The following is a 15,314-nucleotide window of genomic DNA, read 5'->3' as shown; positions in this document are numbered from 1 at the left end:
GGGAATAATAATTGATCGTGTTATCTGATGCGACGATCATCCACGCGAAATTGTTCCTGTATGACAGGCAAGAATAACATATGGACGATCTAATCTATCCTATTTCATTTTAGGATCTAGAACAACGAGATACAAGATAAAATAGTGATCGAATTTATAAAGACGAATGTTCCATTTTCTTTTTCCCTTTGCTTTTTTTTTTTTTTTTTTACTGTTTTTCACTACTTCGCTAGAAGCTTAAATGAAACAAACAAAATTTTCTTCTTAATCGTAATAAAGAAGATCGTTAATCAAATATGACAATGTTACGTAGGATTAGGTTTTTCATAAGAATAGACGAAAAAATACATTGAGGTGGAACGAATCGAAACGTTTCGAAAGAGAAAGATGAAAGTAAGAATTGGAATTCGGGTTTCGGTCTGTCGGAGCTAAATGCAAGCATCTGGCGGACCTCCGTCAGTGTTCGATCGGTTTGGGCGCCATTAGGGAAGAGCACACACGTTTCTTTCCTTCTGCCAGTAGGAGATTCCATGTAACAGTGTAGCGAGGCGCGTGCTATGAAAACGATAGGGATCTTCGTGGCCATAACATTCTGTGGCACGGGCCATCTTCTCACAAACTGTGAAGCTACCAATCTGTCTGACCTATCTACCCGGTAACCAGTGTAACTTTGATAATCCTTCGGCAGTCGATATCGGAATACTTGTTAAATGCACTGCACTCCGATCTTTCTCTCGATATTTGCATCCTTATCTTTATAGTTCAAGTTCATCGATGCACGAGAGCTAAGCATTGCCTTGTGACATCGATTCGGATATCTCGAATGTACATTCTCTTTATCTTCCAATTCCGTTTCTTTTCTTTTTTCGTCTCATTCGTTATTATCTCGATTGCTTCTTCTTAATAGTTCACGATTTACATGGTACACAAGTATCAGAGATATCAATGGTATCGACATTAAATCGATCTTTCGTTTTAAATCCATTTAATGATTTATGTACAATAATATAAGAGCAACGTCAAGATGTCATCGATGTTTTAACGAAGAGATCTATTTCATACAAAGTGCTCTGCCAAAATAAGAATTAAATATTTCATACATAAAACTGGAGATTAAAATCGCGATCAGCCATGGGTCACCGTGGTTTTCCTTTTTTCTTCTTTTTCTTTTCTTTTCTTTTCTTTTTCCTTTTCTTCTTTTTTTCCTTCTCGAAGTCGTAATGAAAGAGGAAGCGTGAAAGTTGATGGAATTCAAAAAGAGCGAAGTATGCGGTTACGTCGTCGGGAGAACTAATGACGAGAGAGAAGGAGAATGATCCAAAGCGTCATGTGGTTCCGAGTGTTCCGTCGTCTTCGTTCTCGTTCTCGTTCTCGTTCTTATTCTCGTTCTCATTCTCATTCTCGTTCTCGTTCTCGTTCTCTTCCTCGTCCTCGTCGTCGTCGTCGTCGGCTCGAACAAAAAGAATCGAGGTTGACTCTAGCCGATGGTAAAGCTCCGTGGCTCTTCGTTCACCCCCTGGTGACATTTCCCATTCTTCTCGGCACGCCATTAACGGGTCAAAGCGACCGCCCCCGCGGGACGTCTATGGTGCAGCGCGCTACTCAAAGGGCCACTTTTCAGCCCACTTTCCATCCTTGGCCCTTTCTCTCACAATCATCTCTTTCTATCTTTCTATCTTGCAGCACGTTCTCTTTCGTTCTCCACGCGTCCTCCTCGTCCACCTTCTTCTTTCTGAACACCGATCGATATTCCTCTACGATCTCGCTACGATTTCTCGATGCGTCCATCCACGCCGAAACCGACGAAGATTTATAACTTCCACCTCGGGAAACTCGTTTGGTGGACCTTGCGAAAGAAGCCGACATCGAAACATCGTGAACTACGTACCATTCAACGCCTCCATAATTAACCTTAATTTTATGCCACGGCGTTCTATCTTTTGTGGTTTTTTGCAAATATAACGGCAGATGTTTGTACAATAAACTTATTGTATTGCGAAAGACATTTTGCAAGTCTTACGTGACCAAATAAAAATTCTCATGAAAATGATCTCTCCGTCGTGCTCTTGAATTCCAAGAGGAAGAGAGAGATAGAGAGACAGAGAGAGAGAAATTTTCTTCCTATTTCTGAATCCATAACTTCTCGAAAATAAAAATATTTAACTATGTAAGTCATTTTATTATCTTAATTAAATTTAATGGCAATTAGTAATCGTAATGTAATATAATTTATGATATACCGTTAAAATGAGGTATCATCGAGCTTTGTAAGTTCTAATCAGAACTTATTTCTAGTATAACTTATCTTATCTGTTTAATAATAAATCAATTTCTATTTCTTTGTACGAAACAAAATTATTTTAAATCCGTTACGTTGTACATCTTCTTTACATAGTTTCGTTATTACCAAACTTACATACCAAATCCAGTCTAATTTACGTAGGAAAATTCATGCCGGTCAGTGTAATAATAATCGAAAAATGAACGATGATCGTGATAAACCACTCTCTCTCTCTCTTTCTCTCTCATTCTCTCTCTCTCTCTCTCTCTCTCTCTCTCTCCCTCTTCCTCTCTCTGTATATCCGTGATATCGTGCAGAAGATTCGCTCGAACCGTAAATTGCCGTTAGCCGGTATAAACGAACGTTTAGCGAGCATGGGCACTATAATTAACGGATCGCATAGTCGATGCTCGATCGACTTCTGCTTCCTGTCCGGCGCAGGAAGCGTGCTCACGTTGGACGCTTCAATGGACAAATTAGCCGAAAATCTACCGTAACGGTCGGCAACGTCAAAGGTGCAACAACAGTTCACCATTGCAACGAGTTTTCGTATGCGGATGTACAGATAGATAGATATATTGCATATAGATATAAGAATGAACGAAAATTCATGAGTATTTGTACGTGCTAATAACCATACTAATAATGATAATAATAAAGAACAACAACAACAACGATGACAATAATAATAATATTAATGATAATAATAATACCGAATGTGAAACGTAATCAGTATCTTGAAAAACGAAAATCTCGAGAATCGTCGGCTTCTTAGAAAGGAGAAAAGTACTTAACGAGTGTGATTACTGAGATCAACAAGTAACATCAGCATCTTTTACGATTCCATTCTCGATCCAATAGCATCTGTATCTTTCTTTCTTTCTTTTTTTATTTTTTTTCTCTCGTATTGCTCCCGCGTCGCGAGAAAAAAATCTCTGACATTGTTGACACAATCTTGACGATGAAAAAAAAAAAAAGAAATGAAAAAAGAGAAAAGAGAAAAAACAAGAAAAACTCGTCATTTTATATGTCGACTTTGCGTTGCGACAGAGGTCGCGATATTAAAGTAATCAAAGAATCACAGACACTATATTATCGGTACCATTTATTTTCGTACGATGATATATGCACACACACACACACATACACATATATATGTATATGTATACATTGTATATATATATATACATATAAATTTTTATAGATACATTTTTTTTCCATTTTACGACTCTCATCGTCATATGTGTATTTTAAATAAATAAATTATGTTTCCGCTATCGTCTAGTAATTACATATAACTACATATGTCGGTGAGGAGATAAATTTAAACGCATTTACAAGTTCGTAAAAAATAAGAAAGCCGGTAATTATTGCGATTAGTTTTCTCGTCTCAACTCGAACGATAATCATTAACATTGTATTACAATTTTATAGTTTCTTTCTTTTTCAAGATGGAGAGAATAGAGAGAGAGAAAGAGAGAGAGAGAGAGAGAGAGAGAGAGAGAGAGAGAGATTTGTTCAGGATCTATCTATTCTAGATTTTGTTGCGGTAGCTTCGTGAAAGTTGAGAATCTGAAAGATCCCTTTCCACCCCGGAGCGTCTATGCCACGCGATTCGCCTTTTAATACCTTTATTATACGAACGAGCCTAATATCTTAATATTCTCTCGGCACGGGTGAGATACGTGTGCGTGGTACACGATGGTCTAATGGTCGACTCAATTAAGACACCATTAGACCGACAACATTTACATGTTAACGATAATAACCGTCATGATACCTCCGAGCGGAATAACGTTCCGCGTGCATTACGCATGCCTTACCAACCGGAAGCAATAGGCGCTCTTGTCCATCTCTTATATGTTTCTTTTCTTTTCTTCCTTTATAACGATGTCATGATACTCGAATATTTTTTTATTGCCGGTCTCGTAATAACCGTTCTTCGTCTTGAAATTAGTTTGTCGCATTGATTATAATTCTAACAAATTGGATCGTATCTATAGCAAAAAGAAGAAATTTTATGTTTGCGTTTAAGATTAAATGTATTATGCATGAACCATATACAAATTAATTAGTTACAGATTGAATTATGTTGCAACAAATAACAGCCGTACTCTTTCTTAAATATTTTTATAAAATTAATTATAAATAGAAGTTTTTTTTTCCTTTTTTTTTTATAAGGAAATTTAATCCTCGTATAGACGAAATTCTATGATTAGAAAAGACGAACGTAAAGATTTCTCGTAGAAGGTATTTTACGTTAGGTCAGGCGTAACATTAACGTAGCATCTCAAGAGGGATGCGAACAACTTCGTTAGCACGTGTATATACAGCTACACGGCCAATGCAAATAAGAAGAAATTATTGGTAGACGAGTAACAATGTCTGCCGGTAGGACGCGTCGTCTTGCCCGCTAATCGTGCGTCGCTGTGCTAATTATCCAATGCTAATTAGGCCGCGTCAAGAAAGTCTGCGTGTTTGCTATGACCGCGAGTCTCTAATCTTTACCTTAACGTTGTACTCCAGCTGATCCTTTGCTTAAGTATCCTTTCGAGAAATAAACACCGTTAATCACCGACGTGTTTTATAAACACGAACAAATTTGTACCGTGTATAATAATAACGAATAGCTTTATAAATTATCTCATTTTTGTTAATTGTTGATTTATTACTTGGTCCATTCAATTTATTCGATAATATGATTTCGTAATGTAAATTAAAAAAGTGAAGATAGAAATCATTTAAATGTCTTCGAATCGCGACACACTTATTTCCAACGTTTATCGATGAATACTGATTGCAGAAAGAAGAGAGAATGCGAACAAAAGGGTTCAAATGTGAAGCGAGAACGATCCTAGGTACATACATATATAGGGACGTAGCGGTCAAAATCAAGCGTGCCTTTTCGTCAGCGCTTATGCAAAGCTAGCCACGTTGTTGCACCCAGTCTCCGAGTTCGCCCTTGAATAATGCATCGGCTTTCGCACGAGCAAATATATGTACATATATATGTATATATGCGAGCTTTACGCATAAATATATATATATATATATATATATATATATATATATATATATATCTCTGTCTATCTATCTATGTATCTATATATATATATATACATATATATATATATGTATGTATGTATGTATGTATTATTTCTTCGTACATTATATGTTTTAATTTTTTTATACATATATATATACACATATATTTAAGTTATATATATATATATATATATATATATATATATATATTATATGTGTGTGTTTATATATGTATATATTTATACGCGTTTTGTCGGGTTCACAGGTGAAATCGGACGGTTATTAGGATGATTTATGGAAGGTGGACCTAGTCCGACTCTTGCTACTCAAGTCCCATCGAACGAGAGAGTCACTCTTAACCATCTTGTCTTTTCTTTCTCTTTCTCTTTTTTCCTTCTCTCTCTTTCTCGGTATATATATATATATATCTTTCTTTATCTTTCTCATATTCTGTACACGACTCGGTGGTTTACCATTTTAGGCCGATTTCACAGGATAGGAATGAGAGAGATGAGAATAGAAAGAGAAGGGAAATGAGAGAGAGAGAGAGAGAGAGAGAGAGAGAGAGAGAGAGAGAGAGAGAGTGATAGAGGGTGCCGCTTGGAAGGGATGATATTACGGCACTATCATTAGCGTCCACTTGAAACAACGCGTTTACGCCGTTTATGGTAATACCAATGACGGCCGCGTACGCTCGTTGCCACGGATATTCAACGATAATTGCCAGCTCCGTCGCCATACGTCATCGACGGATCCTCGTAAACTCATCGAATTTAGTGTCCGCTTAATGATCGTTGTTAAATGCAATGTCTCTCTCTCTCTCTCTCTTCTCTTTCTCTCTTTCTGTCTCTTTTTTCCTTTTTTCCTTTGACGATATTTTGAAAACTCTAATTTATCGTAGTTAAATTTTAAAAACGATATTTTCATATTATTTTTTAACGTTTATAACTTTCTCTAATATAAAAATATATTAAAAATACTATATATATATATTATATAAAATATTATATATATATACACAAATATATATTATAATATAGATTTTCGATAATGATTTCGTGTGAAGTCGAAAAATTACGTATGAAAGGAGTCTCTTGCATTTTCTTTTCCTTAGGTATACCATTCAACCCCTATATCCTCTTTCCTCGCTACACCGTCCTTCTCCCTTTCTCGTGTGGAGAAACAACGAGAAAGGCAGGCACAAAGTTCGAAGGGTGCTGTAGAGGTACGAGCGAAGCGATCGGGAATTTCCGCGAGGGATCGTTACAAACTTTTAACGGGTTCGAGACCCACTCCAGTACGCGAACCGAGGCTTTTCACAGCAAGTTTCGCATTACCACCGGGGCCGTATCCGACGTACGTTGTCGGAGTGCATTCCAACTTTCGAAGAACAAAATCAATTATGGAACGCTCGTTTTTATGCTCGTCGAAAGAGAAAGAGAAAGAGAGAGAGAGAGAGAGAGAGAGAGAACGGGGTAGAAAATAAGCGAAGGAAGAAGGAAAGAGACGAGGAGGTCGTGAAGTGTTCATCTCCACCGTGATTATCGGTCCAACTTGCGAACTAAAGTAATTCGCCGTTGGTGCACCTACGCGTGCTGCATTTCGGATTACGCAGTGGATTACAGGCTGAGAAGGCAGCTTTTATTTTTCATAATGAGGGAAGTAAGCAGCGTTGAATTCGATCGATCGACTCCCGTCGATTATTATTATGTATCTTTTCGAAATCTTTTAATATATATATATATATATATATATATATATATATATATATATATATGTGTATATATAAAATTCCTCTCTGTGAATTTTCTTTTTGGTTTCCTTTTTCTTTCCTTTTCTTTTTTTTCTCTCTTTCTTTATCTCTGCTTCTCTTTTCTTCTACTTTTCTTTTTCTTTTCCTTTCTTCTACTTGTTCGAAAGACTTATCTTAACGCATCACCGTTCCAAAGTTATCCCATTAGCGATCTCGTACTTTCTTCATCGAAATTGATTTCTACGAATCATGCAAATGATGATGATGATCATATTTGAAAGTTCTCAAACTGGTAGATTAGCATTTGACCTATACTTTGTAAATTTAAATTTCGAGATACGAGTAATACGTACTTACTTACCATATACTAACGAATAATGTAGGGTCTGATAAGTTGCGCATGAGTTCAAATGTTATATCTTAATGAACTTGATTATAATCATAGTATATAATATATCGTAAACGCGATTTAAAGAAATTAAATTAACTTTAAAGTCTAAGATGAGAATGAAGGTCTTGGGTAAAGTCTAAATGTAATAAAAACATAAGTGAAACAGCTTATACTGACCTTCGAATGAAAGGACGAAAAAGAGAAAAAGAACGAGGGTCGTCATTAGGGAACGGACGTGCTGGCACGTTTTTAACGATAATTTCTCTTATCTCTCGGCAGCACATGCTGCGTAAAGTCGCGTGATGCAGTTCGTACGCGCATCGCACGTCGGTAAATCGAGCGCTCGCTCGCAAATTGGATCCAGAACTCTAGATAATTAGCTCGTATGCCCTTCCCCCTTTTCTCTCTCTCTCTCTCTCTCTTTCTCGTTGAAAGGATTTGCCAATCTGAACAGGGTTGAGTCCTTCGAGAATTAACTATACATCTGTATAATTATGTAACGTATGTAAAATCGATTACCACGAGTACGTCGCGGTAGCAACTCGTAACTTTTCGAGAGTAGACAATATCGTGACAATAAACAAAAACGATTTACAAATTCGATATGAACCGATCGATATGAATGATCTTTTTTACCTCACAAAGAATAAGTAAGTACTTTAATCGGTAGTAATAATAGAAGTAGAACGAAGTGAGCATGTAAAAGTAATATTGAATTAATCGTGATTAAAAACGATGTGCTGAACGGTCTCTTTATGAACGTCTTAAACGAAATGTTAAGCCGTTCATAGGCGTAAGACGATACAGTAGATGTAACTAACGGTATTTTATAGTTGGACGATTATCGTTGAAAAATCCGATCTGTCTTAAAGAGAATGAGAGAGACAAAAAGGATAAAAAAGAAAGAAAAGAAAATGTGCAATAGGAAAAGAAAAAAGATACAGAACAATGTCATTGTCTTTTCAAACAAATTCCTTTGTCTAACGATTAGTAACTACTCGGTCTTTAGAACGAAGACAATGAAGACTGACTAATACAGCTCGTATCATCTTCGACTCGACTCGTCTCGACGTCACTGTGAACCGAGATATCGTGAACACAAGCAATCCTCTGTCCGAGTTGGTCCACGACGACAACTCAGACGACGACGATGACGACGACGAGGATTGCTGCTGCGTCTCTTGTTTTTGTCATCTCGAAAAGTCGAGTAGACGCGTCAAGGAAAGGAGGTTTAAGCTTTAGGTCGTGTCAGAGATTCTCTTATTTTTCATTTGGTCCCTTACTCTTACGAACGTTTTTCACTTTATCACATCCTCTCTTTTCCTTGATATCCGAGACCCTTTCTCGGTTTCTATCTATTCGTTTCTTTCTCTCGTTTTCGTAGTAACACGAGAAGCGTGTTGCGATAGCACCCTCGGAACGCTGTTTGCTCCGGTGTAAGTTACTCGGCAGTGAACACCCCTGGGGCCGACAAACGGTGCGTAACTAACCTCACGCACGCTTCACGCATTGACGTGACCGCACACTGCTTCCATTCATAAGTCATGACCGTTCTACTTGCATATATATGTGTGTGTATATTTACATAAGCGAATATGTACATATATATATATTTATATATATATATTTGTTTGTTGGGTGTGTGTTTATAGGTATGTCCATATACGTGTTGAAACCGCTCCTATTCGACAACGATCTTATCACCTTTACCTAAGGTGTTTTCCTTCTTTTGCCATAAAATCGAAAATTACGATCCTTTAAACACGTACGATATATATATATATATATATATATATATATATATATATATATCGCGAGTGAAGTGAAATTGTATTGGGAGAAAGTATTACACATAGTAGAAATGTATACTTTACATAGAACGACACATGTGTCTAGATTCTAACGGGTAATTTATGTTCAATGGTTAAACGGTTTACACTTCGCTTCCGAAAACTGGATAATTAATCGGCTGTCTCTGATAATGAATGGAAGTTAATCGATCGTTCGCTAGTTTGCCGTGAGCTACCTCTGAGAGATTTGTTATATCGAAGGCTTTTAAAGTTTATACAGAAGATTTTTTCTCTCTCCCTCTCTCTCTCTCTCTCTCCCTCATCTTTTGTCTTTTCTCTCTCATAAGTGGCCACGTGTCTTATTTCCATGAGGTTACTTACTTTGGACCACCGGAACGCGATTTCTGGAGATTTTCGTTGTCGAAAGAAAATTGATCCTCCGCAACGCATTTTTTCTTCTCTTTTTCTATCACGTCTTTTCTTCTTCTTTTTTTTTCCTTTTTTTTCTTTTTCTCTCACTTTTCGAGGAGAGAGATTCGTGTCGACGACGTGCTAGATTTTCATGGTCCGAGTATTTCCTAGGGGACCTGCACTCTGTCAAGGCAAGTTTATCCACGAAGCGACGGGGTCTCGGGCGATGCTCTCTGTTTACACCATAAAACTTTAGGCATGCGATCGAATAGCATGTTATATTAGCTGTTACAAACTAGGACGGTTTCGTGCTCTTCGAAAAGCATCTTGATACGCGTCAATCTTTGCTCTTGAGACATGCACGAATTTCATTAAAAATTAATTGGTCCTCGTCGTCGTCGTCGTCGTTCTAAATGACTTTGACTTTTTAATCGAATCCGTTTTAAAAGCAAACATATAATTATTATTTATAAGATATAATTTTTAATGCGTGATTTAGATACCAATCATAACGACCAATCCGATTCCCGAGAAATTACGGAACGTACATATTTCGCTGATATGATAAAATAAACGATGAATGTGACAAATGCTTCTACGAAGGGAAACCTTTGCCTCGTGGCAACAGAGAAGAAGAAGAAGAAGAAGAAGAAGGAGAAGAGTGCCAGGATTATCGTCGTTATCGGACGAATATAACTAAGTACATACGTAACTTGTACGTACTTATATATACATATGTATGTACGTATAATGTTTTGAACGTGCGATGCGAAAAGTGTCGAGGAGGCAATAATAATTAATGTTGAACGATACCGAGTTCATCGAGTGACACAGACTGATCGATGTCATAGGCCGGTTGCCAGTTCGATGATAACCTCTTTCTCGTGACATCGACCGTGTTCTTATCATTTCCACGAATGCCTCTTCTCGTGCACCGAATCTTTTTCTCTCGCAACCCGGACCGTCTGACAGAAAACGAGATACCCCTTTAGCTTTCGACGAGGCACCAACGCAACCAGCTTGAAATAAGTTTCGTCCTAGACTTTTCCATGGCCACAAATGACGTCGATGATATAGATTCGTTATAAACAATAGTATATATCTATTATAGAAAAGAAAGAACAATAAATAAAATAAATAAATAAATAAATAAATATAGAAAAGAAACAGTGTCTCGAATTCTTTCTTTTTTTTAATAATTCGCCGATTGCGAAATTTCACTTGATCGTCAAATTTTAAAATCGCATCTATGGTATTGCAGTCGTTAAATTAAATTAATGATTATTGCTGTAAAATAGGAATGAGTATATTAAATGAAAAATATAGTATTTTTTATTTTCTTTACATAAAAAGGAAATACAAAATGATGTTCGATAACTTTCATTCAAATACATCCTATTTTTTTTTCTTTTTTTCTTTTTTTTTTATAGATACGTATCATGTTATACCTCATGGGAGTAAATAACTTTTTTAGTGCTTTTCAATGACGACGAACGATGCATGCATGCATGTATGTATGTATGTATCTATGTATGTATGTATCTATGTATATATGTATATATGTATGTATGTATGTTGTATGTATGTATGTATGTATGTATGTATGTATGTATGTATGTATGTACCACGTACATGCAAGTCTGGTGGTCACGGACGTAATCCAAACACGCGCGAGCGTTATCGACAGTCAGGATGACAGATTGACAGTCTCGCGGTCTTTCGATGTAACGATTAGCGATAATAAACGTAGTGAATCGAGTAAACAAAGTCCAGGCTGATACTAATAGCCGACAATGTCGAGTCCGACCGACACGAGAAAGAGAAAGAGTGAGAGAAAGAGTGAGAGAGAGAGAGAGAGAGAGAGAGAGAGAGAGAGAAAGAGACCGTGGATTTTTATAAATAGCGGAAAAACACGCACGTCGTTCGCTTGCTTGCTCGCTCGCTCGCAATCCTTCCATTTTTTTCGATCTTGACAGCAGGCGAATGACGCCAACGTCATTTCTGATATACGCGCGAAATATTTGCAAATTAATACTCATTGTGTAGAGAGATACGATCGGCGGTCGAAGAGCATATACGTACATACGTATATACGTATATAGATACAAACACATACACACACACACACAAAATATATATACACATATATATGAATATATATGTATTCCGTTTTCAGTTGAGAACACGTTTGAGATCGTTAGCTTCGTGTCTAGTTGTTGCTGTTGGTGTATCAGTTTACGAGAAGACGGTATTCTATTAAGAGGGGCCAAGTAGTGTCACGTCGACGCACGCATCCCTCGAGGATCAACCCTTTGCCGGCATCCCTGCATAATCCACGACCCCGCCGAGACCGGGCACGAAATTAGAGGCCCCTTTCCAATCCGACCTAGTCCTCCGGCATTGTGAGAGATGATTTAGGGCAAAATTATCAGGAGGAATCCAATAACGAGTACCACGGCAAATATGTATCGTGGGTGAATTAAGATCGCTGATCTCAAGTAGAATTCCAAATAAGAACACGACGACTCGAACATACATTTTTAGATGTTTTCTTCTTTCTTCTTTTCTTTTCTTTTCCTTTTATTTATTTATTTATTTATTTATTTTTATTTTTTTTTTTTTTGAAGAATAAGCAATAATTCGAAAAGCAAACAAAATTCGATTATTTTTCACACGATACTGATGATTTTATCGAAATAAGAAACAACCATTGTAGCGGTTGCTTTTCACGAAAAAGCTCTCAATCTTCTCTCGATAATATGGATATTGGTGTATCGAAGAGGAGTGGACCGAAGTTGTTATGACAGTCAGCGGTAGGTCATCCATCACTGAGATTTCGTCCCGGCGGACCAACCGCGGACCAACTTATCCAATATTTAAGGTTTTGTCCCTCTCGGCCGAGAGCTGATATATCACTCGCATTAATATATATTTGCGGGGGAGATAACTCCAGTTAGAATAAGGCGCCAGCCATGGGACGAGTCAACGAGGACGAGGACGTAGAGGAAAGATGAGGATACGAATAAATATCCGAAGAGATCGGCCATTTCTTCGCTTGACAACGATACGATATATTATATCGTGTGTGCGTATATGTGTATACATACTGGGTGTCTTATTTTAATGGACTCAAACAAACGTTGGATAGTGTCCCTGACGAAAGATAATTTTATTAATTATAATTTTTACGTCAATGATTTCTAGCGTCTTAAACATAAAAACTTTTTCGTATTGATACGAATATTACGTTCTACCGTCAACGATATTATTACGTATCGATTTGATTCAACTAAGACTCGAACTAATCTGTCACTCGAAAAACACGAAACTTTGCGGTCGACCAGTCTAGTAGTTCTTACAACCTTTTCCTGTCTTATCCAGACGTTGCAAACGAGCTCGCGAAATCTGGCAAAACGATCCGTCTTCGTGTACGAGCTGGTAGGACAGTCACGGCATATCCGGCTTTCGATTCGCGCGAAAGTCCAAGGATCCGTAATTCGCGGGAGTTAATATAATTAGATATACGACGTTGTAGAAACGTTGCGGTCAATTTAAATAATATACTTTGTTTATCGAAGAAAAGAATAAAAAGGAAAGGAAAAGCAAGGAAAGAATAAAAAGGAAAAAAAAACAGAAAAAGATAATAAAATGAGCTAAAAGGAAAAGGCGAATCTAGCCGACTGAATGGATACTAGCTATCTTTGATCACCAAATTGCTGGTATAATATAGTCTCCAGTCCAATTAGCTTGTTCGGAGACGATAAAATGCAAATGACTCGTGACAGAGCGCTTCCGCGCGCACACTTTCTCCGTAGCTATCCCTGTCTGCCAGTTTCGGCGAACCTTTCATAAAATTGCTATCTCACTATAAAAAAAAAAGAAAAAAAAAAGAAATAAATAAAAAAACGAAATGATGACTCCAAAGAAATCCATAACCGCTGAATTGTTACGTTCGAGTTTCGAGCGTTTACGGTGAATTTAATGCGATCTATTTTCCTTAGAATCGTTACGTTTCAAACTCGAAAATGAAACCGAACAACCCTGTGATCTTATTAAGGAAAAGATTAATAGTAAAAAGAAAGAGAAAATGAACGAGGAAGAAGTAAAAAAGAGAAAAGAAAAAAAAAGAAAGAAAAAAAAATGAATGAACGATTAACAGGCAAATGTATTGTGAAAAGTTCTTTGTCTCGGTGTCTGAACAGAATCAGCTTGGCAAGACAACATCGTACGATGGATTAAAGTCGGTAGCACGAGAATCCTTTAACTCCAACGTAGTAGTAACATCGAACTCGTTAAGGTCGTGGAGTCGAGACTCTGTAAGCGCCCGTGAAAGGGCCCGGACATAATGCTAACGCGGCGCATACAAACGGGCGCTAATGGCGCGGATAGCTTTTGTTGTTTTTAATTAACCCTTTCTTTTAAGACGGCCAAGGGGAACGGTAAAAGCGTAGAAAAGGGGTTGGCTCGGCACCTCTTCGGGCATCCACACCCTTGCTCGAGCTCCCCACTAGCCCTCCCCGAACTCTTCCCCCACCATCCGCAACACCACTACTCCATACCCTTGGCGAGTCGTCCCTTTTCCTACCTTATATCCTTCCGAAGCCCTTCGTATCTCTCGGGAGATGTAAATACACGGAGAATCGCACCTCGGAGACAGAACCGAGCTTTTCTCGTTTACGTGAGACTACTTGGAAATAAAACGTGGAAGGTGCCCCGGTGCCCTTGCAATTAAAGCTTCATCTAATTACAACAAGACCGCTCATCTAATTGTCGAATACTCGCGGGATCGCGATCAGGAAAGTGATTCTTAGCGAAATATCTCATGGAAATATTTTCTATGTACTATATAGTATTTAGAACGCATAAACGACCGATTCGAAAACAAGAAATTAGTAGGATTTTTTGTTCATTTTTTTTGTACATTTTTTTTTTTTATTATCACAACTTACTTAAATTTCTTTTTTCTCATCCATTGAGAATTTACGCTCGGTGTCATGCAATAATTTTTACATAACCGAATGACTCGAAGGGAACGAAACAAACGTGAAGCGGGAAAGAAAAGAAAAGGGAAGTTACGCGTCGGCGCTTTGTCGTGGTCACAGTACTGTCAATCATCGGTGATAGGAGGCGACACATTAATCTCACCAAGACCCCCGTGTGACCGCATAACCTTCTTTCTCTCTCTTTCTCTCTTCCTTCTTCCCTCTCTTTTTCTCTCTCTCTTCTGCGGTCAAACGGAGTCTACCTTATTGTACCGCCAGTTGTACCAACGAATGAGCTCTCTTCTTTCTCTTCCTTTTCTTTACTTCATTCGTGTAACGCTTTGTTTCATATGACAGAAGCGAATACCGACATGCTATCCTCGAACATTATGTCCAACCGTTAAACGAAAAATACTTATGTCGACGCTAATTGTAAGTCGATTATATTTAAGAGTAATTTCAACAAACTTTCCAAGCGAAATATTTCATGTTATTATATCAAATTAAATTTAATTTGATTATAATTAAAACAAGGAATGCTTTCGTGTTCCAATAAAAAAATAAGAAAATGAAAAATAAAACAGTAAGAAAAAAAGAAGATGAAAGAAATATCACCACCACAAGTTCCTTGTTGATTTTCATTACGTAGACGTTCGAACGT

The 15,314-nt window shown here is 37.5% G+C and overlaps 1 protein-coding gene across 1 annotated transcript in view; it reads right to left on the bottom strand.

Annotated features, from left to right (window-relative positions):
* The window catches only part of LOC127064786 (AT-rich interactive domain-containing protein 1B-like), a 190,591-nt gene that overhangs the window by 90,319 nt on the left and 84,958 nt on the right, over positions 1-15,314 (bottom strand). The gene's annotated exons all lie outside the window — the stretch shown is intronic.

Source organism: Vespula vulgaris, chromosome 6 (assembly GCF_905475345.1).
Source record: "Vespula vulgaris chromosome 6, iyVesVulg1.1, whole genome shotgun sequence".
NCBI classification, from domain to species: Eukaryota; Metazoa; Arthropoda; class Insecta; order Hymenoptera; family Vespidae; genus Vespula; species Vespula vulgaris.
The sequence above is the reverse complement of the archived record's forward strand: the minus strand, read 5'-3'. Positions and strand labels throughout refer to the sequence as shown.